Source organism: Nicotiana sylvestris, chromosome 1, assembly GCF_000393655.2.
Source record: "Nicotiana sylvestris chromosome 1, ASM39365v2, whole genome shotgun sequence".
NCBI lineage: Eukaryota > Viridiplantae > Streptophyta > Magnoliopsida > Solanales > Solanaceae > Nicotiana > Nicotiana sylvestris.
In genome coordinates this window covers 86,840,573-86,862,726 of record NC_091057.1, presented here as the reverse complement: position 1 = coordinate 86,862,726, position 22,154 = coordinate 86,840,573, and positions in this window count along the sequence as shown.

Below are 22,154 nucleotides of genomic sequence, written 5' to 3'. Positions count from 1 at the left end.
GGCCAGGGCATTCCCCCCTTTAGGCCTCTTTCTTACACCACGACATGTGGTCTGAATCATTCTAATCTTGTAGCTATTGCTACCTTTTATGATGCAGCATGTACGACTCTGACTTTGTAAGTGTGTCTATGTGACTTTTCTCTCCTTTTTCCTCCATCTTTTAGCCAATATATAGCCCTCACTTTGTAAACATATACAGAGCTTGATAAGATGTCCCTTTGGACATCTATAGGTATACTGAAGTTCTTCGCTCGGTACTTTATTGAATTTACGATTATTACTATACCATAACTCTTATTTCATAGATTCGGTTATCCATCTGTATGACTTTAGTGCATCTAGGTAGGTCATACTATACCATAACTCTTGCTTTGATTTGTCGTTAATGGGGTTTGCTACCAAACTCCAGGTTACTCTCGTTGCTTATCCTAGATGTATAAATCTAAGTCCTTTAATGCTTCCTCATTACTGTTCATCTTAAGAATGACGACCTAATCTCATCTCATACGTTGTAAGTTTTATCCATCCATTGTTAATTCACCTAAATATTGATCTATAATCTACCACTGATAACTTGAAACCTATTATGTAATATATTATCACTAGGGCTCACGTTGTATTGAGGAACATTTGAAATGATTTTCCTGCTCTACTTAGGGGCGATACTATACTTCAATAACCGTATTTCATGGCATCCTTACGTGATTCATCTTATGAGGGTATTTTAATCCTATACAATTCATCAAATCATTACTCCATCGAAGGCCCAAACGTCATCCTTTATTTATTGCAACACCCTCATTCCAATACTAGGGCAACATTCCATCTCTCATAAATGCTATTAGTCATAGACTCCTTGGAGTTCGTTCAAGCTATGCTGAGCTTCTATAACTTAGAGAAACCATAAGCTCTTCCTATTTTCATGGGCTTAATTTCGAGGACTTATCCATTCTCGTCTCCTTCTCACTCTCCTTTTCTTATCCTTACTTCTGTCTTCCTAAAACCTTGTCGCTCTACCATACTTTAGCTTGCGACCTACACATATCCATTTTTACTACTCGCAACCTTCCTTCAACTTGCTTGCACCATAGATTTCCTTGTGTTATTCTGGAACATCAAGTGAGATATCACATCGTCTCTAACTCTTCTTTTACTCTCTTAACTCGACCTCTCGGTACCTAAAAACCATAGTCTGGAAGATATGCCACTAATGACGCTGCTATCATTCCTGGATATTGAATCTTAGCGCTTCTAGCCTTCTATCTGAAGTATGGATTATTCAGAATTTTTTGCACCTGAGTATCTTGTATGTTGTTCACCTTTACCTTACTTACCTTAAAATATCACTTCAACTCTTCTACTCCTTTCATAACTTCCCTTCCACATAGGTATAATTCACCTCCAAAACTTGAAGCTTTATTATAATACTTGCACCTCTGGTGCATACACAATCAAGTGAGAGCTTCATACTGACTTCTTATGAGGCAGGTACTCTTCTAACTGGCTTTATTGTAGAGCCGTTGTAGAATATGGTTGTTGTACTATCTCTCTTGTACCTCTGATATTAAGAGTGATTATGCAATGTTCTCAATCACGATTTCTATAATTTTTTGGGTCCAATAATCAGACTGCTGATTTACTTAGTTGATGTAAATCTTTAGTTCCCTCTTACTTCTAATCAGCCTTTATGTAGGCTTAAGCTATCTTCTTTTATCCCCTCATAGGCACTATGGAATATCTATGATACAATCTTCTAACAGTTCAATCCTTTGTGTATAACCTAGGCTCAATTCTTTTTTTTTAACTTATACCAGAATCTTCTACGGCTGTATGATTGTCAACATATTTGCTGCATAGAAAATACTTCGAAATCTTAAGTGCTTCATAACGTAACTAACTCTAGATCATTAATCGAATAATTCTTTTCGTTCCTTCTCGGCTTTCTTTAAATGTAATCTATTACTTTTCTTGGTCTTTCTGCCCTTTGTTGCATGCATGCTTATCTTATCTTAGTGCCCACACATATTGGAATTCCATACAACCCATATGATTTTGAATAACACCCTTTGATTCTTTTCTTCTTCCTAATTATTAGCCATGATAGGTGCCACTTTCTTGTGGAATGTATACAATGTGGTTGTGAGACTGTTATGATAAGACCATTTCTTTTTTAGGTCACTATGCTTAGGTTGAAGCCTTCTTCCTTATTTCCTCAGCTAATCTTTCATGGTAGTACTTAGGGAGGATCCTCTGACTCTTGTAAAGTTGCGAGCTTGTTATATTGTATACCCGAAAAAGTTTTCGATGTTCTTACTTGCCTATAAATATCTGTAGTTACATACCTCTGTGCACCTGTGCTCGTGCGGTTGCTTCTTAACTGAAGTTTTAACTATCTTCCCAGTGGAATTCTCTTTAATTTCTGTAATACTCATACGATACCTTTAACTACCCCAACTCCTATCTGAATAATTCTCAAGGGTTCCGATGTCATATCTGAAAAACTGAACTCCCCATGTTGGGGTTCACTATTTTTATTTTGCATGATCTGTTGATTTATCTGTAACCTCTTATCTATCCATAACTAGACTCTTCCTGAATCAACTACTAACTACTCGTTGGTCTATTCTCATATCAATACTCTGCGTAAACTTTCTTGGGTTATTTCTTTTGTCTTAACTTACATCTTGCATTGCTCTTTATTTATCAATAACATCCCGGGCCGGAACCCTTACTTCCTCTCCTTGGCGTCGTGCTTTCTTAATGTTCTGGAATCGTAGCATATACGTAGGAGCTGAATAAGTGTAATGTCATTACTTTTTTGTTTTTACTGCATTCTTCCTTTACCATTCCATGATTACTAGAACTACTTAATTCTAATTTCATGCCACATCACTCCATATTCCCCCCTTTAGGGAAGCACTAAGATTTAGAGCTATGACGATCTACCTATAGATGTTTTACCTCTTTTTCTTTGTCGTCTTTTCACATCATTGATGATCCTTACTTTCCTTGCGGTAATCCTTCTGTACCAAGGATAACAAAATTGCTTACTCACGAGGGAGACACCTAGTGTAACTGGCACACACAGTCCCTTATGCTTAACTTTGCTCACATTTCTTGCTTTAGGAGATCGTCTTCCTGAATGACCTTTATAGGATATTCTTTTGTCGTTCATTCTATTATTACCGGAACACAATATCTGAAATTCTCATGATGCCGACTATTATCAAATCACTCAGTCTTTAATTCATGTTTAGTTTATCTTGTTCACTAGCCCATACTGATTTCCATTACTCAGGGGGTCTAACTTTTCCTTCTGGTAATCAGGTTAGAGTCACGAACTTATTTCTCGAATTAGGATATGACTTTATCGCCTATACTCATTTATTGTCTCAAGGCCTGTTACCTCTCGTCTTTTCCTTCACTTGACTATGAACTTTGTAATACTGCCATTTTTTTATCTATCGTTGTCATCCATGTATCACATCTTACTCATGATGCTTTATTATCTCTATTCTTATCTCCCTGCTAATATTTCTGTCTATCACTTTATTATGAATACTTGAACAAGACATTTTTTTTCTTTTAGCGCCCCATGCTCCATCCATTGGCTCTTCGGGTTGCCTAACATTTTTTTTCTACAGGGGACGGGAGCCACACTAAGGTAATATTTATCCTTTCAAGGCTTTCAGTGCCTAACTTTGTAGTACTCATATCCAGTTGTACTATTTTAGAGTGCACTATCTCGGTGTCTCACAAGGAGATCTATTAGCACCTGTGTAATATTCTTTGGAAATGTCAAGTAACATAAACAATCCATTCACCATTTTGTGTTATTCTAACTCCAGTTGGATCCTAATATCCCGTCCTGTCTTAAACCATATTTTCTAGCTCTCATAGGGCATAACTAAGATCGATGTGGCTTATTGTACATACCTCTGACTCAACTCTTCCACGGCTATATCTCTTACCAACCGTCTTTCTAGTTGTAGGCATCTTCATATTATGAATAAGATAGAGTTTAGGAAATTGAGTTCTTATAACTGCGCTCTACCACACGATCTAGAGTAAAATAAAAGAGTGACAGTCCTAAATACCCTGTAGCCTCCTGCTTATAAGTGTGGTGCACAACACACCCATAAACAAGACTCTACTTGACACGACTTGTAGACTCCCTAGGACAGAACTACTGTGGTACCACTTTTTTCATGCCCCGAATCGGGGGGCGAGACCGGCACCCAGTACCTTACTCAACCGAGTACCAACGTTACGTATCTTTCTTATTACATCAACACGAGTAAATGGGCCAAAAGGGACGTATGGGGTAACAATAATAAAACATGAGGGAACACTCGGCATAAAACGACCCAACCGGATATACTAGCTTATACATATGATGTTAGGGCCTATAAGGCCAAAATAATCACTCGTACGCTGAACATAGGCTGACAAGGCCATACAATCTTTCATATACATAACATATGTCTACAAGCCTCTAAGAGTTCACAAATGTAATAAGGTCATGACAGGGCCCCAACATACCAATCAATACATGTCTAAATCATACTAAACAAATAAGTAACTCCGGAGCAAATGGAGCACCCCAACATCTTCCGCTGAGGTAATAGCCTACTTGAAGGACTCTTAACATGTCTATCAGGATCTGCCGGCATAAAATGCAGTGTCCTCAGGCAAAAAGGACATCAGTACAAATAATGTACCGAGTATGTAAGGAATAAAAATTAGTAAATAATAGACACGACAGAAACATGGAGTAAAAGACTCAACATGTATGTCTGAATATCTCAGTGAATCATTTAATATTATAACATCATGTATATGCGTATAAATGTCATGGGTATACGCATTCATAACATCATGAAGCCTCTGAGGGCATCCCATCCTATCATCTTGGCCACTGTGGGCAAAATCATCAACGTATACCAGCTGATCAGGTGGTGGTGCGTATATATCACCATAACCTTTTCCCATATCCCATATACATATTATATATATATATATATATATATATATATATATATATATATATATATATATATATATATATATATATATATACGCGTATATAACTCCATCCGGTCAAGGGTCAATGTACATGTATAAATGAATGCAATGCATGAGAAGTACACCAATAAAAACTTTCAGAATGTCATAAGACCATTATGCCTTTGAGTAATATCATGAATTAAACTTTTTTTTTTCAACTTACGTATTTTGTTAGACCCATGAATACATGATAGAATAATAGGACACGTGGGGAATCAAGAACATAAGCATCTCTAGTATTTTTATGAATAGAGTCATTTATGGAAGTTGTGCATTTGCTCGTTTCGTTGTATCGTATGGATCATGTCAAAAGAAATGAAGGGATAGACTTAGCATACATGAGCTCATTCTCTTGAAAATCCCTCTAACACACGTCAATTGCGATAACACATAACAGCGGATCGAAGTAGGGAAAAATCCGTGTGATATTCTTGAGAAAGATTGCACCGTACTCCTTTTAAAACGCAAAATCTTGTTGCTAATTTTATAAGAAGTCTCGTTGAATACCTTCGGATAAATTCTTTTGCTAAAGGCTCATTACTTGGACATTGGATATAAGCATCTCCATCTATATATTAAAGAAGTCATTTTGTTAATTTTGATCATAATCTCATGTAACTTATCTTTGTTGAAGTTCATCCATCACCTTAGAAGATGTAATATCATTATTTTGTGAATTAATGAAGTCTTTTGTATTAGTGGGTGTGGGCCCCACACTTTTGATGACTTTGGCCACAAGACTTCTAATTGTGCCACCAAATTACATGACTTAAGAGTCATTAATTTGGGCTTTAACTAGCTGCCACGTTGAGGCCCATCAATTCTTATCCAAGTGCTTAATTACATAGTTAATCTCCCACTAAAAATCTATAATTACCAAATTATTTACATAATTAAGAATTATCTCAACCTACATAAAATACTACTCACTTTTAATATACTTATACACTCACTAAAATGGTCCATAAATATGGGGTATTATAGATTGGAACGTATTTTTTCCCCAAATTGTCAAACTTCGATGGAACTCATTTTCTTCGATTCGCTTACCCTATTACTTTCACGAATTAACTTATCACTTGTTTGAAATGGCATAATACTTATAACCTCAAAATAATCTCATTTCTGAACTTACATCGATTAACTTACGACGAAACGTTAACGTACGAAAATGCGGGATGGAACATATTATTCCCGAGCTTTCATCAACTTGCTTATGGCGTACTTTCACATGCAAAAACATGAGGTGTAACACAGAAGTGCAAACGCGAGCCTTTCATGCGAACGCTGACGCCAACGGGTCAATCTGCTTACAGCAATATTTTCTGATCGCAAAGTAACGAGTGCAAATGCGATAGACAATGCGACCATCTTACTACGAACGCGTACCAACACCGCAAAAGCAATGCACAAATCGCCAGCTACCTGAAAGCCTTCCATGCAATCGCGTAGCTTCACTCCTGATCAGGAAACACATCACATACACCATAATCCAACATTGCAAGCACAACCAAAAAATGGTCCAAAACAACCTCGAATCACACACGAGCTGTAATCACCGGGCCGATCGTTTCATGAGTTACCGCTCCGTTTCCCCCATTTCTGCTTCTTATTATTTTGTTCATCTGTATTATATGTTATCGGGTTGGTTGGTTCGGGTTCGGAGATGTTTTGGTAAGGTTTGAGACACTTAGTCTCTTTTTGAGTAAGCTTAAGTTGGAAAAGTCAACCGGATGTTGACTTATGTGAATAAGGGCTCGATGTGAATTTCGATGGTTTGGATAGCTTCGAGAGATAATTTGGGACTTAGGAGCGTGATCAGAATGGGATTTGGAGGTCCGGAGTAGATTTAGGCTTGAATTGGCGAAAATGGAATTTTGGCATTTTCCGGTTGATAGGTGAGATTTTGATATAGGGGTTGGAATGGAATTCCAGGAGTTGCAGTAGGTCCGTTGTGTCATTTGGGATGTGTGTGCAAAATTTCAGGTCATTCGGACGCGATTTGATAGACTTTTTGATCAAAAGCAGAATTTGAAAGATTTTGGAACCTTAGGCTTGAATCCGATGTGATTTGGTTGATTCGATGTTGTTTGAGGTGTTTTGAAGATTTGTATAAGTTTGATATTGGTATATGACTAGTTAGTGCTTTTGGTTGAGGTCCCGGGGGCGTCGGGGTGATTTCGGATGGTTGACGGGAGAGTTTGGAGTTGAGTTTGGCAGCTGAAGTCTTATGGTTGCTGCCATAACTACATCTGCAGTTGGGAGGCCGCAGGTGCGACTCTCGTAGATGCGAAAGCAATCCGCAGAAGCAGCCAAGAGGTAAGTCAGGCGGAGCTGCAAAAGCGGACATATGGATGCACCTGCGATGGCGCAGGTGCGAGAGAATGACCGCAGGTGCGGTCCTGAGGTTTTTAGTCATTTCCGCAGGTGCGGTGGGTAGGAACGCAGAAGCGGTAGCTCAAAAGCGGAGAAAGGGACCTCAGGTGCGAAATACCTTGGTCAAAAAGTATATAAGGTTTCCTTTGTGAATTTTTGCTTAGTTCTCCATTTTTGAAGACGGAAAGTAAGCTAGGGCAGTGATTTCAAGAGGAAATCGTAGATTATCAGTTGGGTAAGCTACCTAAGTTTCATTACTTGTGTTTATGACTATTTTTCCATTGTTTAATCATGGTATTAGTGAAAATTATGGAAGAAAATTTAGGGATTAGGGCTTGATATTGGAGAGCTTTGAGGGGCCATTTGAGGTCCAATTTTGATGCTTTTGGTATGAATATACTCAAGGGAGGATAATGACTCTATTGATGTGATTTTTATCAAATTTTGAGACGTGGGCCCAGGGGTCGGGTTTGACCAATTTTGGGATTTTTGGTATAAATTGATTATTTTTGCATGGGCTTTGTTCCCCTAGCATATTCTAATGTTATGATTTTGATTTTGGGTAGATTCGACGTGAGTTGAGGCCGAGGCGAGAGGCAAAGGCATCACGGAGTAGTATTTCATCTGGTTTGAGGTAAATAACCATTATAAATCTGGAACTGAGGGTATAAAACCCGGTATTTTGTATTATTTTGGTAAGTGAGGTGACGCACATGCTAGATGACGAGTGTGTAGGCGTGCACCGGTAGGGATTGTTAGTTGGTCCATCCCGTAGCGATTATTAAGCCGCGTATTTGATTTTGGAATATTATAATATCTCATATTTTAGAGATTGATACTATATTATGGGCTATATGCCATGCTTGGGGCCTTGTACCGACCTGTTAAGACCCTTAGGGGCATTTTTATTGTTTCCTCACTCTATTTGTTTAAAAGCATATTGTGATGACCCGACCGGTCATCTTAAGAGTTTACACCCCGATTCCCTATTAACTCCTTTCCCCTGGTTTATTTTTGCTAATCTGATTTGCCAGGATTTTCAATTTCGAGTTTCGGAGGGTTTTGGGACACTTAGTCCCTAAATGAGAGCTTAAGTGTTGGAAAGTTGACCATAGTTGGAACATTGTAAAGATGGCCTCGGAATGGAAATCCAATGGTTCCGTTAGCTTCGTTGGGTGATTTCAGGTTTAGGAGAATGTTTAGATTGTGTTTTGGAGGTCCGTAGCTAATTTAGGCTTGAAATGCCGAAAGTTGAATTTTTGAAGTTTCCGGTCAGATAGTGAGATTTTGATCCGAGGGTCGGAATGAAATTCCAGAAGTTAGAGTAGCTCCGTAGTATTGAATGTGACGTGTGTGCAAAATTTCCGGACATTCGGATGAGGTCTGATAGACTTTTCGATCGAAAGCGTATTTTTAGAGTTTTTGGAATTCTTAGGCTTGAATCCGATGAGAAATAGGTGTTCTAATGTTGTTTTGTGCGTTCCAAAGGTTGGAACAAGTTCAAATGAGGTTTTAGATATATTGGTATGTTTGGTTGAGGTTTCGGGAGCATCGGTTGAGTTTCGGGTGGTCAATCAGACCATTTCATGAAGTTTGGAGTTGCAGAATTGCAGGTTCAGCTGTTGCAGATATTTACTCTTCGCATTCGCGAGTGGACCCTCGCGTTCGCAAAGAGTCAGTGGAAGATAGTGGAATTTTATCCTTTGCATTCGCGAGGAAGGTTCCGTGTTCGTGAAGGGCTGGATGTTCGTGCATCGTGTTCGCGAGAAGGGCAGCGCGTTCGCGTAGAGTAATTGGTCAGCTGGGTCTGAGGTCAAGTTAGTTCATCGCATTCGCGAGAGAGGGAGTGCGTTCGCGAAGGGTAAGTCTGAGGAATTATCGCGTTCGCGAGTGTCTTTGTCGTGTTCGCGTAAGAGAATTTTGGTCAAAGTCATTTTTGTGCTTCGCGAATGCGAGGGTCATTCCGCGTTGGCGAAAAAGGAAACACCTGGGCAGATTTTTAAACCCAAAAGCGAGGGTTTGAGCCATAATTCATATTTTGGGCTTGGGAGCTCGGGAGATTGTGATTTTTGAAGATATTTTCACCTGGGCGATTTGGGTAAGTGATTCCTACTCGGTTTAGACTAATTTTCATGAATCTACACTTAAATACATCCTTTAATTTCGAAATTTTAGTGGAAATTGGGGGAAAAGTTCTTAGACCAAGAAATTGAGTTTTGATTAGGAATTTGACATCGGATTGGGATAATTTTGATATGGTTAGGCTCGTGAGATTGTGAGAATTCTGAAAATATAAATTTTACCCGATTCCAAGACGTGGGCCAGAGGGGTGTTTTGGTCATTTTACCTAATTTCGCGTATTAGCTTAGAATTTAATTGTAGAATCAGTTACTTGAAGTGTTATTTACATTATGAAATTGAATTGAATAGATTTGGGCCATTTGGAGTCGAGTACAAGAACGTGGTCTCGGGTTGATTTTTGAGCTGGTTTGAGGTAAGTGGATTGTCTAAACTTGTGTGGGGGACCTTCACCTTAGGATTGATATATTTGGTAATTAAAATGCCTTGTACGTGAGGTGACGAGTGCGTACTTGTGCAAATTGTTGGAAATCTGGTTTTCATTAAGTATTTAGTAGTATGTTTCCTTTCCTTTTTTATTACTTTTACTATTAAGCCTGTTGTTAGCTTAGGAAAGCATGTCTAAGTGATTTAATTGCTTTATTTGTTCAACCTGCTTTACTTGAATTCCGTTTAGCATTCTAGTCTAGAATTACTTGTTGCCTTAATATGAAATTTTCATTTCTGAATATTTTCCTGTTGCTGCTGTGTATTTACATTGGGACTACGGATGTGGGATTCCGGTAGCTCCCCCTTGTCTATTTATTTGGGACTATGGATGTGGGATTCCGGTATATCCCCCTTGTCTGTTTATTTGGGACTACGGATGTGGGATTCCGGTAGATCCCTCTACACAGTTATATGGAACTACGGGACTGCACCTAGTAGATTCCCCCAGTACTGGGTATTTATATTTGGGGACTACATATCAGGATTCCAGTAGATCCCCGCGCACTGATAGTTGGACTACGAGACGAGATCTCGGGAGATCCTTTAAATATATATGATAGACTACGGGACGGTATCCCGAGAGATCCACTGGACAACTGTAATTGGGACTACATGACGGTATCCTAGAAGATGCTTAGTTGTTATCTCTGTATTGAGCTGTATTTCCTTCCCGTGATTTATTTTGTCTCTGTTCTAGTTGTTGTTGTTCTTTTAATCCTATGTTATTTCTTGTTGTTGCACTTATTTATACTGTTTTATTCCTCACTGTTAACCCTTATATCTTATTTAATCTCAGTAGGGCCATGAATTTCCTCGTCACTACCCAACCGAGGTTAGGCTTGACACTTACTGAGTACCGTTGTGGTGTACTCATGCCCCTTATGCGCATATTTTTCATGTGCAGATCCAGGTACCACTACTCAGGCCTATCATCCTTGAGGGAGGCGACTGCTCTAGAGACTTTGAGGTACATCTGCCACGTCCGTAGACCGAGGAGTCCCTTTCTATTCTAGCCGTTAAACATTGCCCTTCTGTATTTTTCTTTCTTGTTAGATATTCTGGAGTTAGACTGTTAGATATTCCAAAGGCTTGTGTTTCCGTGAGTTTCCGGGTTTTGGGATAGTGTATTAGATTCCGAGAAGTTGTGTTGTATATGCCAAGAAGCATTCTAAATATTGTTTCATTTGGTTATTTTTGGCTTTTGATTATTTTTTCCGCAAGTTTCGTTTATTTTCCGTATTTAGGCTTACCTAGTTGTAGAGACTAGGTGCTGTCAAGATGGTTCATGGAGGGTGAACCAGGGTCGTGACACATATTCTCAGTCATGTTCTACCTATTTATTGTTAAACCTGGTTTTTATCATTCTACTTTTTAAAATGTGAAAACTGTTTGGGCTGAGTTCCCCTGATTTCCACTGTTATGCCCGAGTGGCTGTAAGGTTAATGACTGAAAGAGGTTAAGGACCTAATGGTGAGGATTTTATATATATTATGGATCAGGCTGTGCACCGCAGCGATATGACGCTTGGGCTGTAGGAGCCCCTCCGGAATCTGTACACCCCAGTGAGCGTAGTCAACTATAAACTACGGATCTGGCTGCACGTCGCAATGGTTATTATGATTATTACTATTATGAGATATTATTGAGTTTGAGTGTTGAGCGTGAGTGCTGTGTGACGAGAGCTGAGTCACGACTGACTGAGAGGCTTGATCAAGAGGCTATATTTATAAGTGATACCTTGCCCGAGGGGCCCATTTATGACATTTTTGCTGATTTCACTCTTCTTTTATAATGAGCCTCTGTTGAAAACTGCTACGTAAATGATTTCATAGTATTTCAATTGAAGTTGAAGTTTTTACGAAGTAAATAGCTTTTAAACTGTTGAGTTTGATTTGATAATCTGTTGTGTACTCTTATATATGATTATTAAATGCTCGTTACTGCACTCAGACCTTATTTACTTTAGTTACTTACTGAGTTGGCATACTCACGTTACTTCTTGTACCTTGTGTGCATATCTAGGTGCCCCAGAGGATGAATGAGGGTCCCCAGCATTATTGGAGCTTACCGTAGACTACAAGGTAGTTGCACGGCGTCCGCAACCCTGCTTTCCTCCTTCCTATATTTGTTTTCTACATTTGTGGGGCTTATTATGTATTAGTCAGTTGGACTGGTTGTATTTAGAGGCTCTAGACTCATGACACCAGATTGTTGGGCTATGTTGGTATATTTTTGTACTATTTTCCGCACATTTTAGTTGTTTTATACATTTTTTATGAGAATTCGAGACTTAATCAATTTTACAAAATGGTTTTATAAAAGAATTTACTGTGATTACTTGTTGGGTTGTCTTGCCTAGTACTGTGATAGGCGCCATCACGACCGGGTTATTTGGGGGTTGTGACAAGTTGGTATTAGAGCTTAGGTTACATAGGTCTCGTGAGTCATAAACCGGTTTAGTAGAGTCTCACGGATCGGTATGGAGACATCTGTATTTATCCTCGGGAGGCTGCAGAACCTTTAGGAAAACTTCTCATTCTTGAATTCCTGTTGTGCGAATCTATTGATTCTAGTGCTAAACTTCTGTTATTCTATTCTCTCATAGATGGTGAGGACACGTGCTACAGGTCAGGATGGACGACCACTAGTACCACCAGTTGGGGCCACTAGAGGTCGGGGACGCGGTCGAGGCCGTGGGTGGGGTAGGGGTGTAGCCCGCACAGCAGCTAGGGCAGCACCTGCAGATCCACCACCGCCCCAATTCAGGATCAGGTCCTAGTTGCAGACGCTCCAACAACACCTACTCAGGCACTAGTTGTGCCTATTGTGATTCCAGGCCTTCAAAAGGCTCTAGCTCAGATTCTATCAGCATGCACTGGTTTGGCTCAGACGGTCTCAGTTACTACGGCCGCAACTATTTTTCAGGCTGGAGGAGGTACTCAGACCCCCGTTGCTCGCACACTTGAGCAGGTTGTACAGGAACTTCAGACACTAGGGGAACCTCCAGCCCAGCCGGTTGCACCAGCTCAGGAGTATGTGGTACCAGTTATGCCTAATGACGATCAATGTCGATTGGAGAGATTTGGTAGACTTCAACCTCTGACTTTTAGTGGTACTGAAGGTGAGGATGCCTAGGGTTTCTTGTCAAGTGTTATAGGATTCTTTGTACAATGGGTATTCTAGAGACCAGTGGTGTAGCATTTACTACTTTTCAGTTTTCTAGAGATGCCTTTACTTGGTGGGAGGCTTATGAGAGGCATAGGCCTGTTGGTGCAGTGCCTCTTACCTGGCAGAAGTTCTCCGTTCTCTTTCTAGAGAAGTATATGCCACAGTCTCGTAGAGAGGAGCTACGCAGGTAGTTCGAGCAGTTGCATCACGGAGATACGACGGTGACACAATATGAGATGTGGTTCTCTGAGTTAGCTCGTCATGCGGTCTGGTTGGTCCCCGTAAATCGAGAGAGAATCAGGAGGTTCATTGATGGCCTCACATATCAGCTTTAGATTCTCATGACTAGGTAGAGGGTGTCAGGTGCTACTTTTGAAGAGGTTGTTGACATCGCCTGCGAGATTGAGTCAGTTTGTCACCAAGAGCGAAATGAGAGGGAGACCAAGAGGCCTCGGGGATCTGGTAGCTTGGGTAGTGCTCCTTTGAGGGGTCAGTTTCAGCACGGTAGAGGCCGTCCATTCAGGCTGGCTCAGTGAGCTCGCCAAGTTTATCGTGGGCCGTTATCGGGTCATGTTTCTCACAATTCTTATCGGGGCCATTCCTCACTCAGTGCCCTTCCAGCCCAGAGTTCGTCCCGTGCTCTATCAGTTCAGGGCTCTTCTATGCCAGGTGCATCTGCTAGTCATTCCGATGCTAGGGGTTCCCTTTAGTCCCAGTCTCCAGCACTTGGGAGTTGTTATGAGTGTGGAGAGTTTTGGCATATGAGGAGTTAGTGTCCTCGTCTTTTTGAGGGTCTGTTTCAGCAGAGGGGTCAGCCCTCGACTTCATCTCCAGTTACTTCACCACCCGCTCAGGCAGCTAGGGGTAGGGGTCAGTCAGCTAGGGTTCGCCCTAGAGGAAGAGGTCGATCAGGTGGTGGTCAGGCTCGTTTCTATGCACTCCCAGCCATACCAGATGCTGTTGCTTCAGATGTTGTGATTATAGGTATTGTCTAATTCTGCAACAGAGATGCCTCTATATTATTTGATCCTGGTTCCACTTTTTCATATGTGTCATCATACTTTGTCCGTTATTTGGATACGCCCCATGAGTCTCTTGCTTCATCTGTTTGTGTATCCACTACGGTGGGCGATAATATTGTTGTGGATCGTGTATACCAGTAGTGTGTGGTGACTATTGGGGGTCTAGAGACCCGAGTGGATCTATTGTTGCTCAGTATAGTGGACTTTGATGTGATATTAGGCATGGATTGGCTATCTCCATGTCGTGCTATATTGGACTATCATGCTAAGACAGTGACTTTGGTTATGTGCCACGGATTGAGTGGCAAGGTTCTACTGATTTTGTCCCTAGTAGGGTGATTTTATTGTTGAAGGCCCAACGGATGGTTGGGAAAGGTTTTCTTTCATACTTAGCCTTTGTGAGGGATGTTAGTGCAGAGAATCCCAGTATTGATTCTGTTCTTATTGTGAGGGATTTTCCCAATATGTTTCCTGTAGACCAGCCGGGCATGCCACCGGACATGGATATTGATTTTGGTATTGATATGATGCCGAACACTTAGCCCATTTCCATTCCACCGTATCGTATGGCACCAGCGCAGTTGAAGGGGAAGCTTCAGGAACTCCTTGATAAGGGGTTTATTCGTCCTAGTGTGTCGCCTTGGGGTGCGCTTGTTCTATTTGTGAAGAAGAAGGATGTCATGATGAGGATGTGCATTGATTACAGGCAGTTGAACAAAGTAACAATCAAGAACACGTATCCTTTGCCTCGTATCGAAGATTTGTTTGACCAGCTTCAAGAAGCGAGAGTGTTCTCCAAGATTGATCTTCGTTCAGGTTATCACCAGTTGAAGATCAAGGACTCAGATATTCTTAAGACAACTTTCAGGACCCGATATGGTCATTATGAGTTCTCGGTGATGTCTTTTGGGCTAACCAATTCCCCAGCAACATTCTTGCATTTGATGAACAACGTATTTCAGCCTTATCTCGACTCATTTGTCATAGTTTTTATTGATGATATTCTGGTGTATTCGCGTAGTTAGGAGGAGCACGCAGAGCATTTGAGAGTGGTGTTGCAGATATTCTGGTGTATTCGAAGTGTGAGTTTTGGCTTAGTTCAGTGGCTTTCTTGGGGCACGTGGTGTCCAGCGAGGGTATTTAGGTTGATCCAAAGAAGATAGAGGTGGTTCAGATTTGGCCTAGACCGGCGAGGGTATTTAGGTTGATCCAAAGAAGATAGAGGTGGTTCAGATTTGGCCTAGACCGTCCTTAGCCACAGATATTCACAGCTTTCTTGGTTTGGGGGGCTATTACCGCCGTTTTTAGGAATTTTCATCTATCGCATTGCCCTTGACCAAGTTGACTCAAAAGAATGCTCCATTTGGGTGGTCGGATGAGTGTGAGGAGAGCTTTCAGAAGCTCAAGACTACCTTGATCCCAACACCAGTGTTAGTTTTTTCATCAGCTTCAGGTTGATATACCATGTATTGTCATGCTTCAAGGGTTGGTATTGGGTATGTGTTGATGCAGGAGGGTAGAGTTATTGCCTATGCTTCTCATCAGTTGAAGCTCCATGAGAAGAATGACCCTGTTCATGATTTGGAGTTGGCTGCCATTGTTCACGCGTTGAAGATTTGGAGGCATTATTTGTATGGTATGCCTTGTGAGGTGTTTTGCTGATCATCGTAGCCTCCAACACTTGTTCAAATAGAAGGATCTCAATTTGAGTCAGCGGAGATGGTTAGAGCTACTAAAGGACTATGATATCACTATCTTGTGCCATCCGGGGAAGGCCAACGTGGTGGCTGATGACTTGAGTAGGAAGACGGTGAGTATGAGGAGTTTGGCATATATTCTAGTTGGGGAGAGACCTCTTGCAGTTGATGTTCAGGCCTTGGCCAACCGGTTTGTGAGGTTAGATATTTCGGAGCCTAGTCAAGTATTGCCTTGTGTGATTGCTCGGTCTTCCTTATTTGATCGCATCAGAGAGCGCCAGTATGATGATCCTCATTTGCTTGTCCTAAAGGACAGAGTTCAGTACGATGATGCTAGAGATGTAACTATTGGTGATGACGGAGTATTGAGGATGCAGGGCCAGATATGTGTGCCAATTGTGGATGGGCTTCGGGAGTTGATTCTATAGGAGGCCCATGGCTCGCGGTATTCCATTTATCTGGGTGCCGCGAAGATGTATCAGGATCTGAGACAACATTATTGGTGGAGGAGAATGAAGAAAAACATTGTGGGATTTGTGGCTCGGTGTCTCAATTGTTAGCAGGTAAAATATGAGCATCAGAGACCGGGTGGCTTGTTTCAGTGAATGGATATTCCGGAGTGGAAGTGGGAGAGAATCACCATGGACTTTGTAGTTGGGCTCCCACAGACTTTGAAGAAGTTCGACGCTATTTGGGTGACTGTGGATCAGCTGACCAAGTCCACGCACTTCATTCCTGTGTGTACTACCTATTCTTCGGAGCGGTTAGAAGAGATCTATATCCGGGAGATTGTTCGTTTGCATGGTATCCCAGTTTCCATCATTTTAGATAGGGACACTCAGTTTACTTCACAGTTTTGGAGGTCTGTACAGTGAGAGTTGGGTACTCAGGTTGAGTTGAGCATAATGTTTCATCCTCAGACGAACGGGCAGTCCGAGCATACTATTCAGATATTGGAGGACATGTTGCGTGCTTGTGTCATTGATTTTGGAGGGTCATGGGATCAGTTTCTATCGCTAGTAGAGTTTTCTTATAACAATAGTTACCAGTCGAGTATTCAGATGGCTCCATATGAGACTTTGTATGGGAGGCGGTGTAGATCTCCAGTTGGTTGGTTTGAGCCGGGTGAGGCTAGGCTATTGGGTACAGACTTGGTGCAGGATGCTTTAGACAAGGTGAGGGTGATTCAGGAGAGGCTTCGTACAGCGCAGTCGAGACAAAAGAGTTATGCTGGCAGGAAGGTTCGGGAAATGTCCTACATGGTCGGTGAGAAGGTTCTATTGAAGGTTTCACCCATGAAGGGTGTTATGAGATTTGGGAAGAAGGGTAAATTGAGTCATCAATTCATTGGGCCTTTTAAGGTGCTTCAGAGGATTGGAGAGGTGGCTTATGAGCTTGCTTTGCCAGCCAGCCTATCGAGTGGTCATCCGGTATTTCATGTTTCTATGCTCCAGAAGTATATTAGTGATCCGTCTCATGTTTTGAATTTCAGCACAGTTCAGTTAGATGATGATTTGACTTATGATGTAGAGCCAGTGGATATTTTGCAGCGTCAGGTTTGAAAGTTGAGATCAAAAGATATAGCTTCAGTGAAAGTGTATTGGAGAAGTCGGCCCGTGGAGGAGGCTACTTGGGAGACCGAGTGGGACATGCGGAGTAGATATCCTCACCTATTTGAGGTTTCAGGTATGTTTCTTGACTCGTTCGAGGATGAACGTTTGTTTAAGAGGGGGAGGATGTAACGACCTGACCGGTCGTTTCATGAGTTACCGCTTCGTTTCCCTTAATTCTACTTCTTATTATTTTGTTCAGCTGTATTATATGTTATCGGGTTGATTGGTTCGTGTTCGGAGAGGTTCTGGTTAAGGTTTGAGACACTTAGACTCTTTTTGAGTAAGCTTAAGTTGGAAAAGTCAACTGGATGTTGACTTATGTGAATAAGGGCTCGGATGTGAATTCCGATGGTTAGGATAGCTTCGGGAGATGATTTGAGACTTAGGAGCATGATCAGAATGGGATTTGGAGGTCCGGAGTAGATTTAGGCTTGAATTGGCGAAAATGGAATTTTGGCGTTATCCGGTTGATAGGTGAGATTTTGATATAGGGTCGGAATGGAATTCCGGGAGTTGCAGTAGGTCCATTGTGTCATTTGGGATGTGTGTGCAAAATTTCAGGTCATTCGGACGTGGTTGTAGACTTTTTGATCAAAAGTGGAATTTGGAAGATTTTGAAACCTTAAGCTTGAATCCGATGTGATTTGGTTGATTCGATTTTGTTTGAGGTGTTTTGAAGATTTGTATAAGTTTGGATATTGATATATGACTAGTTCGTGCTTTTGGTTGAGGTCCCTGGGGTCTCGAGGTGATTTCGGATGGTTGACGGGAGATCTTAGAGTTGAGTTTGGCAGCTGAAGTCTTATGGTTGCTGTCATAACCGCATCTGTGGTTGGGAGGCCGCATGTGCGACTCCCGCAGATGCCGAAGCAAGCCGTAGAAGTGGCCAAGAGGTAAGTCAGGCGGAGCCGCAGAAGCGGACATATGGACGCATCTGTGATGGCGCAAGTGCGAGAGAATGACCGGAGGTGTGGTCCTGAGGTTTTTAGTCATTTCCACAGGTGCGGTGGTAGGACCGCATAAGCGGAGAAAGAGACCACAGGTGCGAAATACGTGTGTCAGAAAGTATATAAGGTTTCCTTCGCGAATTTTTGCTAAGTTCTCCATTTTGAAGACGGGAAGTGAGCTAGGGTAGTGAATTTCAAGGGGAAATCAAAGATTATCATTTGGGTAAGCTACCTAAGCTTCATTACTTGTGTTTATGATCATTTTTCCATTGTTTAATTATGGTATTAGTGGAAATTAAGGAATAAATTGAGGGATTAGGGCTTGATATTGGAGAGCTTTGAGTGGGGATTTGAGGGGCCATTTGAGGTCCGATTTCGATGCTTTTGGTATGAATAGACTCGTGGGAGGTTAAGGACTCTATTGATGTGATTTTAATCGAATTTCAAGACGTGGACCAAGGGGTCGGGTTGGACCAATTTCGAGATTTTTGGTATAACTTGATTATTTTCGCATGGGCTTTGTTTTCCTAACATATTCTAATGTTATGATTCTGATTTTGGGTAGATTCGGTGCTAGTTGAGGCCGAGGCGGGAGACAAAGGCATTGCGAAGCAGTATTTCATCCGGTTTGAGGTAAGTAACCATTGTAAATCTGGAACTGAGGGTATAGAACCCCAACATTTCGTATTGTTTTGATAAATAAGGTGACACACATGCTAGGTAACGAGCGTGTGGGCGTGCACCGGTAGGGATTGTGACGTGGTCCATCCCGTAGCGACTACTAAGCCGCGTATTTGATTTTGGAATCTTATGATATCTCATATTTTAGAGATTGATACTATATTATGGGTTGTATGCCATGTTTAGGGCCTTGTGCCGACGTGTTGAGACCCTTAGGGCCATTTTTACTATTTCCTCACTCTATTTGTTTAAATCATATTCTCAGTCATGTTCTACCTGTTTATTGTTAAACCTAGTTTTTATCACTCTACTTCTTAAAATGTGAAAACTGTTTGGGATGATTCCCCTGATTTCCACTGTTATGCCCGAGTGGCTGTGAGGTTAATAACTGAGAGAGGTTGAGGACCTAATGGTTAGGATTTTATATATATTATGGATCGGGCTGCACGCCACAACAATATTATATGTATATATTATGGATCGGACTGCACGCCGCAGTGATACTTATATGGATCGGGCTGCACACCGCAATAATATATATATTGGATTGGGCTGCGTGCCGCAGCGATATGACGCTTGGGCTGTAGGAGCCTCTCCGGAGTCTGTACACCCCCAGTGTGCGTAGCCGACTATAAACTATGGATCGGGCTGCACGCTGCAGCGGTTATTATGATTATTACTATAATGAGATATTATTGAGCTTGAGTGCTGAGTGTGAGTGCTGTGTGATAAGATCTGAGTTACGAGTGACTGAGAGGCTTGCCCGAGAGGCTATATTTATGAGTGGTACCTTGCCCGAGGGGTCCATTTATTACATTTTTGCTGATTTCACTCTTCTTTTATAATGAGCCTCTGTTGAAAATTTCTAAGTAAATGATTTCAAAGTATTTCAATTGAAACTGAAGTTTTTACGAAGTAACTGGCTTTTAAACTGTTGAGTTTTATTTGATACTCTGTTGTGTACTCTTATATATGATTTTTAACAGCTCTTCACTGCACTCAGACCTTATTTACTTTAGTTACTTACTGAGTTGGCGTACTCACGTTACTCCCTGCACCTTGTGTGCAGATCCAGGTGCCCGAGTGGCAGAGTGAGGGTCCTCAACATTATCAGAGCTTACCGGAGACTGCAAGGTAGCTGCACGACATCTGCAGCCCTACTTTCCTCCTTCCTATCTTTGTTTTCTACATTTGTAGGGCTTATTATGTATTAGTCAGTTGGACTGGTTGTATTTAGAGGCTCTAAACTCGTGACACCAGATTGGGGCTGTGTTGGTATATTTTTGTACTGTTTTCCACACATTTCAGTTGTTTTATACATTTCTTACAAGAATTCGAGACTTAATCAGTTTTATAAAATGGTTTTATAAAAGAATTTACTGTGGTTACTTGTTGGGTTAGCTTGCCTAGTACTGTGATAGGCTCCATCACGACCGGGTTATTTGGTGGCCGTGACACGAGCCCCCCGAGACCCTGTCCAATCATGCCAGCAAGTCCAAATACCTAATAAAAACTTATCCGAGGGCTCAAAACACCCATAATTATATCAAAACCAAGAATCATCGACCAAGATCAATCTCTTAAGTTCATCAACTTCGAACTTCGAACCAAGAATCCAATTCAAGCCTAACAAATCTAAAATCTAACAAACCGTAGTGCTCTAGTTCCAAATGACAAAAAGAACCTATTCCAACTTTCAAAACAACAATCAAACCCCCATAGCATCAACATCAACACCCGGTGAGACTTATGAACTTTCTAATCCTTTAAATTGCCAACTTTCAACAAATAGAGCCAAAATCTTCCAGGAATATCCGAATTCAAATACGAACATACGCCCAAGTCCAAAAATATCATACGAAGCTATTGGAACCATCAAACTTTAATTCCGAGGCTGTTTACTTAAAAGTCAAATCTTGATGAACTCTTCCAACTTAAAGCTTCCAAATTGAGAATCATTCTACCAAATCAATCCCAAACCCTGCAAACATCAAACCAAGCATATAGATAAGTGATAATACATCATATGAAGCTACTTAAGGTCTCAAATTATCGAACACAATACTAAAGCTCAAAATGACCGGTCGGGTCATTATATTCTCCCATGCTTAAACATACGTTTGTCCTCAAACGTGACATGAGTCGTTCCAAAGCCATCAAATGACTACTCAAGCTCATCATACACATACTCGTGAGCGATCTCATGCCATCTCAATCCATATAAGTTCATTAACACAATCCGACTGATCCTTCCACTTTAGGTTGCCATCCTTAGAATCAAATTCTATCCTCCAGAACCACCTTAGTTCTGATTCTTCCATATATACACTGTATCAATCTCAAAAAACCATAGTAAACCATAAACATATTCCTAAGATATAACCACACGACGTAACCCATCACTTAGATCCCCATAGCGATATCTTCTGACCACAATAGCTGCTCATTTAAAACCAAATACGGGTAATATACCTCATAAAGAGTAGAACCTCGTTCCAACCCTTGTAATGCTTAAAATGGTGAATGAAACATATAGAAACTCATAACCAACTGTCAAATCAACTATTCATGGAATTCTCTTACCCGACAAGCACCACCGCCAAATTTTGAGCTGACTAGTGATATTCAACTTCAAAACACACCCTATTTAACTCTGATTGTGCTATTTACAGCTCCAATAACCTTGTCTCAACCATTACAAACTGCCACACCAACAAGCCACACCAAGTTATATCTAGAACCACATACAATACAATTCGTGCACCAAACAAGTAACAACACAAATGTAGTAAATGACGGGAAAAACCGAATAAGAGGACTATATAACAAGCCTGAAAAATCCAATCACAAAATCACAATGCTTTGAATCCATCCCATAAGATAGAAACAAAACATACAGATCAAGCACTAGAAGTCTTATCAAAACATAACTGTAATGACCCGACTTGTCGTTTTAAGAATTAATGCCCCGTTCAGCGACTTAAGGTCTCAATCACCTTCGTAAAATATATTATG